The sequence below is a fragment of the Haliotis rufescens genome, unplaced genomic scaffold (genome assembly GCF_023055435.1).
Source record: "Haliotis rufescens isolate VD_foot unplaced genomic scaffold, xgHalRufe1.0.p SCAF_61, whole genome shotgun sequence".
Lineage (NCBI taxonomy): Eukaryota > Metazoa > Mollusca > Gastropoda > Lepetellida > Haliotidae > Haliotis > Haliotis rufescens.
This window is the reverse complement of record NW_025964346.1, coordinates 616,108-628,460: the sequence shown is the minus strand read 5'-3', so window position 1 is coordinate 628,460 and position 12,353 is coordinate 616,108.

Below are 12,353 nucleotides of genomic sequence, written 5' to 3'. Positions count from 1 at the left end.
CTGGTGATAATGTGCCTCACTGTGGCAGTGTGGGTTCGATCCCCGGTCTCGACTCAACCCCCAAAAGGTAATACCATCCATACCAGACAATCCTGTGATGGACATCATGAGGACCGATCTACGCAATCGACCAAGTCACCGAGCCTGACCACCAGATCCATTTAGTCGCCCTTTACAAGCATAGGTTGCTTAGGCCATATACTGTTACCCGGATGCCTATCGGACCGACTAACATTTCCAACTTTTAGAAAAGTATCCAGACATTGCAGATAATATACGCCCGGAACAGAGAGTAGAACATTGTACATGATCATGACACTGGTTTCTTTGTTTGTTGTTTAACACTATATGCAGGTGGTGAGTAAATAATTGCGCCTGGACCAGACAATCCTGTGACTGACATCATGGTCATCGATCTACGCAATCGCCCAAGTCACTCAGCCTGACCAACAGATCCATTTAGTCGCCTTTTACGACAAGCATAGGTTACTGGGGACATATATTCTTACTCGGGCTCCTAACGAACCGATCATCATTCCAAATTTATTATCTGAAAAATGCAGTAATATATTATGCCGTTGTAGGACCATCGCTGTAATGACAACGTGATGGAAGGATGGATGCATGCATCGTGACACACGTGCACGTGACTTGCAATAACCCTGGCAAGCGATAATGTGCAATAATAACAGTACCAATCCATACAATAACAATCTATATCTTCTTTGAGAGGCATTTATAATGGTGTTATAACCTACACCTTGACATCGCCTCTTATTTTTATGAAGTTGTTCCTCCATATATCCTATCCTTACTTAACATTCTATATGATGGCAAAAAATCGCGATATGTAATCCTTGGATAATCGTGTTGTTTCTAAGAATATATGATTATGAAATCCTGCACTTCGCACCTTGCTGCAACAGTAGCTATATCGCTGCGGCCTGTAAGGAATTGACCCTGCATTTTGTACTTATTCAAATAGCCACAAGTTATCTTACATTATGCACGAAGACCCTCTACTGTCGTTACTTTCAGTTACTCTCGCTGATAATGCTTTTACTGGTCCTCGAGGCATCCACCTAATTACTCTATGAACATTAAGTATGTGTCGAATGACTGTAGAAAATGTATGTATTTTACTATACAGCTACATTTCAATGTTTGGTGGGTTTTAGTTTCATTTACATATTTTAATCCTTTACCACGCTGGATATTGTACTTTATTGCTTAAATAAAATGATATACGTTTTTTATGCACAATATGTGACAATCTTATCTTATCTTATCTTATCTTATCTTATCTTATCTTATCTTATCTTATCTTCAATGCGGGGGGCACGGGTGGCCCAGTGGTCTAAGGCGCCGCGATTCGCTGTGCAGAGTTGCGCCCCTTGGGCACGCCAGAAACCTATGATTGTGGGTTCGAATCCCGGTTCGCCCCGATTATGTTTCTAGGTTTGTCAGCACCATATCCGTGCTCGTGGGTTTCACCGAAGTGGTAAACGTCTGAAACCTGCATAACTTCGGGCTTTCCTCCCACATTAGGCTGACACGCTTGATATGACTGGAATACTGTTAAAAGCGGCGTTAAACCCAACTTACTCACTCACTATCTTCAATGCGATACAGGGCATTTCCATTGGACGAGAGATCAGTCACATGAACGCGAAATTGACATTCATAAGTGTATGAACGAGTCCATGTTCTTGTAATGACGTCCAGCTGACGAACCACTTCCACTTCCCTTGGGGAACACCTGGGAATTCCCTAGCACGAATACATCCAGAGGCCTTTTTCTGATCATTTTAGGCCCTGTTATTAGTATACATTGAGAAACGATTGAGACTTCGACTGCACGATCGTTTCCTGATCGTTTCCTCGCTACGACCAACCCAGGGAACAAAACGAATAAATGCACCTCCAAACTATCGTAGTATCAACTCGATCCGTGTCTAGGCTAACAGTTACAGTCAACAATCTATATATTTACATGCTTTCAGCATCTGAAATGATGAGGGGCGGTCGGGTAGCCTAGTGGTTAAAGCGTTCGCTCGTCACGCCGAAGACCCGGGTTCGATTCCCGTCATGGGTACAATGTGTGAAGCCCATTTCTGGTGTCCCCCCGCCGTGATATTGCTGGAATATTGCTAAATGCGGCGTAAAATCAAACTCACTCACTCACTCACTGAAATGATGAAATAGAAAAAAAATGATTGGTGCACGGATTTGATGAAGGTTGAGATAATCGGCAGTTCGTGTCATGCATGTTAATGACTATAAATATGTAGAGCCTATATCAAGGAACTGCCCAACCCGCGGACTGGACATGACTGCGTAAAGTCAAAGAGTTAGCAGCGACTTCCGTTGGTGAACCCCCAAAACCATTGTTATAACAGTCTATATATAAGTATTCCAGTCATCCGGTGTAAATGTTGAGTGCCAGTAAGCAGATCGTTTGTAGAAAACCTTGGAAGAATATCTACACACCTTGCTTTGACATGATTGGAGTGAGTTGGTGAGTGTATTTTAACGCCCCTTTTAGCAAAAGTCAAGCAATATCCACCAGAAATGGGCATCACACAGACAGTAACCATGTGGGTAGTCCAACCCGGGTCTTCGGCGGGATGAGTGAACGCTTAACCTCTTGGTGAGCCCCCACCCCAACCCCCACCCCCACCCCCCACCCCCCACCCCCGACACACCCCACACATCGTGATACCTCTGGCCTGAGTAGTATACTGTTAGACCACCTCTTGGAAATTCATCTCGAGGCCGAAAGCGTTTGGTTGAGGGGCTCGAATGAAAATTTCCAAGACACACGCATAGTATTTTTTCGATATTGTAAACCTATTGATTTATTTAGAAAAAAACAAACATGCGCACTCTTTAACACTTCGTACATCGAACGTCGAACATCTGTTGTTGCTGTGGTGATTGTGATTTTGGTAATTAACGTACACCGGTAATAAGACGCAAATATCATGATGTATACTTCAGCTGCGATACCTACATCCTTGAACTCCTCATATATTTTAGAATCAAGTGCCAAATGGTCTTTGTCATTAATATCAATTGTCTAGATGTAATGAAGAGCAAAATAAATGAGGTGTGAAAACGAACGCTGAAAAAAAACTGCACTTGCTGGAAATGTAAACAAAGCCATTCGTCATTGGCTCGAGATCTGCAGTTTCAGAATATACACGGGAAGAGAATCGTAGAAAGAATTTGGGAATTAAACATATATACATTGCAATAATTGGATATTTTCAACAGAACTTGTCGAAGTTCCCGTCCTGTGTGACGCCATGACTGACGCAAAATCACGCACAACGACAACGGTAAGTATAGGAATTTCTAACTAATTTCGTTGGTTTCAATGAAGTACAACAACAAAAAACAGTACACAGATTGTCAGAATGTTGCTGATTACTTACATGTCATATCTGATGAAAATACGAACCCTGAATCAACGAAAGTCCCCTCGTAAAGTCCCGCGCACTATTGACAGTCAACTCGCCATTTTGTAAAATTCGGTCACAGGTAGTGATATCAAACTTCAACATACTTGTTGTACATATTTAATAATTTCTCTGAGGTGAAGGTCCTTGAATGAAAGTACACACGATCATTGTTTATTGCTTTTTACTGTTTCACGATGTAGATTTTGCATATCTTTTGTACATTTGTTCACACAATTAATTTCACTTTGGGATATTAATCAATGTTCAATATGATATCATACGTAGAGGGGCGGTCGGGTAGCCTTGTGGTTAAAGCTTTCGCTCGTCACGCTGAAGACCCGGGTTCGATTCCCGACATGGGTACAATGTGTGAAGCCCATTTCTGGTGTCACTCACTCATACGTAGATATAGGCCACAACATATATGGAGGTTTGATAATCTCCTGTTTGTTTGAATAATGTTCACATATGAAGTTGATAAGTTTATAGTGTCGTATACAATATTTCTTTAATTTGAACAAGTGTTACAGGATGAAATGTAAATGTACCTGTCACATGTATGTATTTCTAGGGAGTGTAATAGTCAATATTATAAGTTCATATAATTTTTTTCCATGAATAGTCGTTTCATTTTATTTTGTAATTAAAACTGACGATATAACTTAACCAAAACGGATATTATTTTGCGTTAAATTATATGCACACATTTCTTGAAGAATTGGATTGGTCTTGGAAATTTTATGCCGTTTGATACAGAACAGTGGTATCTGAGGATTCGCCAGGTGTGCGTTAGTCGCTATGGTGATTGTGATTTTTTTTTAATTAAAGATTTAAAATACCAATAATTCCCAAGAATAGAGAAAATCAAAATATGTGTTATGAATGTTAATTTAGTATATTTAAATTTGCGTCAATTGTTCATTAGTATGCAAAAAAATGCTGAGTAATTATGTATTCCTACACAGTGATTCGGTCGCTTGCTTCAGGGAATGCAAATCATATTTTCACCCTTTGACATTCGGTCATGTGACCCAAATTAGCCAATCACAACACTAATCTCATTAAAATCAGATCTTAGTTCTCGCTCCCGCTAAACAAAGATCTGAGGACATCCCATTGCGGGTCACGTCAGACCGACCTTTCGCAAACTCTGACCGACCAATGGAATTACTGACAAGAAGTCGACATTAGCCAATCAGAAGGCAGCTTTCTCGTGCTTTACGGCACTAATTTCGAATTGGCGACAACGCTTCGAAACATATTTTGACAAATTCTCGCTTAACAATTTGAAACCTGAACAAAAGAACATTATTGAATGGCTAATATATGATCTTGATTGTATACATTCAGTCGCTAAGCCCGTAACTATCGTTCGGAGTACTCCGTTATAAAGTTTTCGAGGCTGCATGATGAGAAATCACATTCCGACTGTCACTTTCATGATTTGGTAAGCGACGCTCTGGTTGGTCGGATGAAAGGTCGTTCTGACGTGACCCCAAATAGCGGTAGCGGTAGTGACAACTAAGATCTGATTTTAATGAGATTGATCACAACACAGAACACACTTTCTATAGGTTTACAATTATGAATATTGTCCAACCATAGAGAAATACTTGCGTTGTAAGATTTGATAAAATGTCTTGTTCTCCAAAGGAATGTCCAAAGGCACATGGCCTGGTAAATGTACATAATCAGATGCGACACAACAGGACGTCATGTCACATCCAAACGCAAATGTTACGCACCAACCATAAAGCAAATATGACTGACATATATGAACTTAATGTTTCACATCCAAGTAAAGCAAGAACAACACTGCTGAACGCACACATGTCCCAAATGGATAGGTACAGAACGCAGAAAAAAACAAAAACAAAAAAAAAGAACGTGCCGCATTAGAGTAGCAGTTGTAGAAAGTTTTGCAAATGACACGTGCTATTTATTGTATTATTTGATCATAATGAGTCGAAATAAACATGATATATTCGTCAAACGTATATATGATTTGGGGGTCCTCCCATTTGTGAGACACCAAGTTCTCAGACAATTGAATATTTTTTAATTGTCATACACCCCTTTATTCATTATGATATGGCCCACACACTGGCAATCACTTTGATGTTTTAAGCACCTTGGTTTACACAAGACCAAATAGCGTCCATTCCAATTTGGAATGAACGTTGGAATGCTTCGGAAAGATCGCTCATTCCAAACTTTCCAAAGCTTGGAAAGATCGATCTTTCCAAAAAATCCAAAATTGGAATGGCAACATTTCCAAACATATTTCCAACACTGGAAATGTTTGGAATGACTTGGAATGGTTTGGAATTGTTTGGAAATGTTTGGAAATATGGTTAGAAGGAACAAGTTAAAATATGTTTTATCAGTAATTTGAACAATAAAAAGACTATGAATTAGGGGCTTTAGGGGTTGCTTATACAGTAATTTTGAAATTTTGAGATTTGAAAAGAATGCCAAGAGTGGGTGGGGGACGAACTAAGGGAGCTGTGTGTTGGGTGGTTTTGGTTTTATTATTTTATTTGGGGTTTAAATGCGACTTATTAGTCCTGTTTTAATTAGGTATAAACCTAAGACTTTGAATTTTTCTAATTTATTTTATGGATTTAGGATTGATTCTAGTGTAAGTTCGGTTTTAAGATTTAGGGTGGTCTGTAGTGTTGTTCGGTGTGTTTGGTGGTGTGTGCAGTGAATGAGTACGTGTTCTGGTGTTTCTTGTTGTTTGCAATGTGGGCAGTTTCCTGTTTTGTGTAGATTAGCTATTTTACGGTGATTATTTAGTTTGGTGCCGCCTGTTTGTAGTTTAGTAATAATTCTGTCGATTGTTTTGGATGGGTGTAGTATTTTTGGTTTATTTAGGTTTTTTTTGAGTACTTTCCTGATTTGGCTATTTAAGTTTTGGTATATATTTTGCCATTTTTTGTTGATTTTTTGTTTAGTGAGACCTTTGATTTCTGATTTTGAGCTGGGTAAGTTTAAGCTTATTTCTGGGAGTTAAAGGGATAATTTTGCTGCTTTATCTGCCTTTTCATTTCCAAAGATTCCTACGTGGGCGGGGGTCCAAAGGAACTCTATTTGTTTCCCTGCCCTAGTTAAGTTCTTTGAGCTATTGAGTATTTGATTTATTAGTTTGGGGTTGTTTTTTAGTGTTTTTGAGGGCTTGTAGTCCACTGAGGTAGTCGGTTAGGATGAGGATTTTTTGTTGTTTTTTAGATTGCTGATTGTCTAGTGCTGAGACAACTACTGACTGATATAGAAGATTTAACGTGCGCTTTCCGACTGCAGCGTATTTCGAACACGGGCCTGGCCGGACCATTTAGTGTATTCCGAAAAGGGTGAAAGTGGTGTGTACAACCCAAGAGTGGGTTTTAGGGGTTGCTTGTATTGAATTTTTGAGATTTTTAAATTTGGAATAAATGCCGAGGTGGGTGGAGGAGGGAACTAAGGGAGCCGGGTGAGGTGGGTGTTTGTATGTTTATTGGATTTTGGATTGGTAGATTAACTAGTTTTTAGATGCGCTTAATTAGGTCTGTTTTGATTAGGAATACGCCTAGGGCCTTGAAGTTTTCTAGTTTATTTTGAGGGTTTAGTAGTTCATCTAGAGTAGGAACCTTATTTAGATTGAGGTTGGTTTGTAGTGTGGTTCTGTGTGTTTGGTAGTGGGTGCAGTGGATGAGTGCGTGTTCTGTGGTTTCGGGTTGTTTGCAGTGGGGGCAGTTGCCTGTGGTGTGTCTTTTAAGTTGTTTTAGGTAGTTATTTAGGTTCGTGTGTCCTGTTTGGAGTTTTGTAATTAATCTGTCAATTTTTTTAGAGGGGTGTAGGATTTTAGGTTTGGCTAGTGGTTTTCTGAGCACTTTTTGGATTTGGCTATTTAAGTTTTGATATTGATTATGCCATTTTTTGGTTATTTTTTGTTTGTTTACACTTTTAATTTCTGATTTTGAGATGGGTAGGTTTAGGCTTATTTCTGGTATTTTGAGAGATAATTTAGCTGCTTTATCGGCGCTTTTGTTGCCGTAAATTCCTACGTGGGCGAGGATCCACAAGAAGGTTATTTGTTTGCCTGCTTTTGTTAGGTCGTTGGAGCTTTTAAGTATTTGGTTTATTAATTTAGGTCGTTTTTTTGTATTTTTGTTTTGGAGGGCTTGTAGCCCACTAAGCGAGTCAGTGAGAATTAGGATTTTATTGTTGTTTTTTGATTGTTGGTTATGCAGGGCTGAGGCAATGCCCATAAGTTCGGCCGTGAATATAGATTGGTTGTTAGGGAGTCGGTAAGATTGTGTGGATATAACTGGTTGTGTGGTATGGACTCCGAAACCTGTGTGGTTGGAGATCGGGTCTGAAGATCCGTCAGTGTATATGTGACACCAATTTGGCCAATTTTCGTGTATGTAAGAAAGTGTGGTGGTTTTAGCTATGTTTGGGTCGGTTTGTTTATTTATTTGGTTAGTTAGCGTTGTGTCTATTTGGGGTATTTTGAGTTTAGGGGTGAAGATATTTGAATTTTTGCAGTTTTGTTTAAGATTTTGAGTTTGGTGTTCATTGAGGTAGTTAGTTATTCTTTGGGATATTGGGGTGAGTAAGGGGTGTTTGCGAGCTAGAGCTTGGTTTCTTGGGCTAATGTTTTGGTTAATTAGGTTTTGGATGAGAGGGTTTGTTTGGGACGCGGCCCAGAAATTAAGGCTTAGATGTTCCCTGCGTAGATTTAGTGGCATTTCTCCTGTAAAGGCCTGAAGTGAGGTGTAGGAGGTGCCATGTTGGGTGCGTGTAATTAGTTTAAGGGCTTGGTATTCTATTGAGTCAAGTTTTTTAGATAGAGAGTTGTTTAGGGTATTGTATATGGCGCAGCCGTAGTCTAGTTTTGATCTAATTAGTGTTGTATGTAGTGAGAGGAGGGTATCTTTGGAGGCTCCCCAGTTAGAGCCGGTGAGACATCTTAATGTGTTAAGGTCTTTGCTGCATCTAGTTTTTAGGTTTTGGACGTGAGCCTCCCAGGTGAGGTGTTGATCGAAAATAAGTCCTAAGAATTTGGTTTGTTTTTGGAATTTGATTGTTTGGTTGTTTAGCTGGAGGATTGGGTAGGCAGGTTTCATGTTTTTATGTTTGAATACAATTCCTGTTGTTTTATCTGAGTTAATGGAGAAGCCCCATTTGTCTGCCCATTGTTGTATTTTATTTAGAGATTTTTGGATTAGGTTTTCTGCCATTTTAATGCTTTTAGTGCGGATCCATAGGGCTCCATCATCCGCGAATTTTGAAGTGTTTAGTTTAGGGGATAAGCCCTCGAATAGATCATTTATCATTATATTGAAGAGGGTTGGGCTGAGAATGCTGCCCTGGGGAGTGCCATTTTCTAGGGGACACTGGTCCGATAGCGTATGGTCTATACCCACGGTAATTTTGCGATTGTTTAGGAAATCTTGGATGAAGTTTATTATTTGGCCTTTTAGTCCTATTTGTTTTAGTTTTTGTATTAGCCCGTGGTGCCATACCATATCGAAAGCTTTAGAGAAGTCGAGGAATATGCCTATGGTGTATTGCTTGTTTAGCTGTCCTGTTTTTATATCCTGTTCTAGTCGGGCAAGGTTATCGAGAGTTGATCGGCCAGGAGTGAAGCCGCTTTGGTCGGGGTTTATGATGTTGTTTTGGTCTAGGTAGTGCTGTAGCCTATTTTTAGTCATAAGTTCCATTATTTTGCAGAGATGTGAGGTTAGGGATATGGGCCTATAGGAGTTTGCCTGATCTGCTGGTTTATTTGGTTTAGGTATTGGGATTACTAGAGCTTCCTTCCATGAGGATGGGACATGTCCGTTTAGGTAAACTAGGTTGTATAGTTTAAGTAAAGTTTGGAGTAGTTTGGTAGGTAAGTGTTTGATTATTTGGTAAGAGGTGAGGTCTAGGCCAGGGGCTGTTCCTTTTTTTCTATTGTTTAGTACGTGATTTAGTTCTTCTATGGTGTAACTATTGAACTGCATGGCAAGTATTTATAAAACGACCGGGGGAGGAAATATTCTGGGGGGAGATTTTATTTCGTAGGGAGGGGGAGAATTTATTACGAGAGGGGCGGAACTGTACCGGTATTATTGACACCGGCCACATGGAACTCTGGGTTGGAGAGTGTAGTTGTCGCAGCGCTCATTGATCCGGGAACCAGACCGGAAGTGACAGTTTGGACCGTCGCTTATGTCATTTCAAAAGGAGAGTTATTTCCCTTTGGAACAAAAAGATTGCCCAATAGTCAGTGTTGATAAGTCAATAATGATCGGTTAATCATCACACGAACAGTGATGATGGCGTTGAAATATGAGCACATACAGCCGTGCTGTGACTCGTTTGATTGAATTTGTTGTTATTTATTGTCAAAAAAGAAAGACGATATTTGCAATTGCAATAAGCTCCCAATTTATGCATCACACAATATGTTATTGCAAATTTCCATTTCATCTACCCTGAGCCTTTTTCCAATATTAAATGTTCAGCTCTTACAAGGAACGTCACAGAAAGTAGTATAGGTAATGGTGATTTGCCGCAACCCCACTGGAGCCAGATTTATATACCTATACTGCTACTACAGGGGGGATTTTTTATGTGTAAACGCTGATGCGATTCAACGATCGTCATGAGATTAAGTTAAATTGACTCTAGCTCACCACTACCTTGAGTCAATCAATGATACCATAGAGGGAATTCCTTTTGGCGTGAACGTTGACAATAGCGGTACAAATATATTAATGGATCACTGAACATCTGTTGCCTCCGATGAATAGATGAAGTTATGCCGCAACAGTAAGCTCTTAGAAGTCTTGTTTGCCAGCTGGGACCATGTCAATATATCAGGTATGAAATACATTTACACGTTGAACGCATTTGACAGAGAGTATTAGTTATCTTGAACGGTTGGTGAAACCGCGCAAATCGAAACAGTTCATGTATGGTGTAGTATTGTCCACATGTTGATATAAGACTTTATCACTGACTTCAATTCAAAAATGTTAGATATAAACTTTCGGACCCAACACAAGCCAAACACAAGTATTTATAAAAATCCCTACGAGAATTTATTTCGTAGGGTGGGGGAGAGTTTATTTCGAGAGGGGCTGAACTGTACCGGTATAAATTCGCCGGGAGGGGTGGGGGTGGGGGGTGGGGGGTGGGTAGGTGGGGGGGAGTATTCTGGGGGCGAATATATTTCGTGACACCGGAACTACTGATGCAACTGATTTCAGAGATCTTATTAATCCTCGCAAACATTCGGTTTTAACACTAACTACGTAAAAACTGTCAACATATCCACGCCGTTATACTCTGATTAAAGATCTAAAATATATTCCTTAATACAGGCTACCATTTGAAAATGGTATCAGTGTAATACCAGGGCCTAGAATATCATGGTGCAACCAAGTTTCTGTTAAACATACAACATCATAACTATCTAATTCAGCACTGATTAAATCTACTTTAAAATCTACTAAGACTGCGTACGTTTACATGTATAATCTTTATAAGCAAAGTAACCCAAAATATAGATAATGTGTATCATCTTCCCGAAATGATTAGCATGAAGAATAGATTCGAAAACACCTGTATTGAACAACATCAACCGGCATCGTCAAAGCAAAGTGTACATGTAATTGTTACAATGGTGCTGGCGGTGAATATTAATGAAGAACATCTTGTTAAAAAGACATACCGAAACTGATTTGCATAACTGATGACCACAACATATTGCAAAATATCAAAATAGTAAAAATGATACAGTTTAACCTAACACTGAAGAGAAAACAAGAACGACACAGAAAAGTAAAATAGTACGTCATATAGAACTGAGATAAAGTAATCTGAGAAGGGATTCATACGTTATATACAACTTAAAAATATAATATTATGAAAAACGAAAGGAAAGGTGGGACACCCCCCACCACACACCCCACACAAGTAACTAAATGTATAATTCAGAAAAAATAAAGGAGATAAAAAAAAAAGAATAAAAAAACACATAAACAAATGAACATTAAAACTATTGGCAACTGCATGGCAAGTATTTATAAAACGACCGGGGGAGGAAATATTCTGGGGGGAGATTTTATTTCGTAGGGTGGGGTAGAGTTTATTTCGAGAGGGGCGGAACTGTACCGGTATAAATTCGCCGGGGGGGGGGGGGGGGAGATTTTATTCTGGGGGCGAATATATTTCGTGACACCGGCCGGGCCCTGTAGTGGTTGATCGGAATGTCTGACTTTTCCACTAGTAATTAAAGTTCTTTGGTATGACCTCTTTTATCCCTGCTGACGTTATCCTAATGTTCAATTTCAGTCTGCCTAACCAAGCGTAAGAAAGCATTGTACATGTTCTGATAAACCACACTGATGCAATTAAGCAAATGAATATTTGCTGTGGGCAAATATCTATTTTCTATATATATAATTTTTGGATATGAAGCATTCAAGTTAATTGTGGATACACTGGGCAGACAGAATTGTGTTTATTTCCAGGCCATCCTGATCGTCGTTTACTACTATAAGGTGTATGTTTTGAGGCAAGATCAAAGGCGCCGCACAGCATTTATTAGATAACAGACGGGGTCGTCCGTTTCGCTTTAAACAACCACCCCACCCTGTCTGTAGGAGTTATATAATCGGTGCGCAAATAACTGTGTCAAGTCCACTGCCGGGCTGATGCGGTGTCAGTGTCAGCAATGAACATGAATGCTCAAATTATAGTCCTGTAGCACTCACAAGTTGCTCAGCCAAAATATTTGAAAAGTGTATATTCAATTCTCTGATAACAGCATATATAACCTTAGAAATAGATTCAACATACAAACAATCAAATGTAGAACACAGACCTATGCTTAATAATAATTTCTTCTGG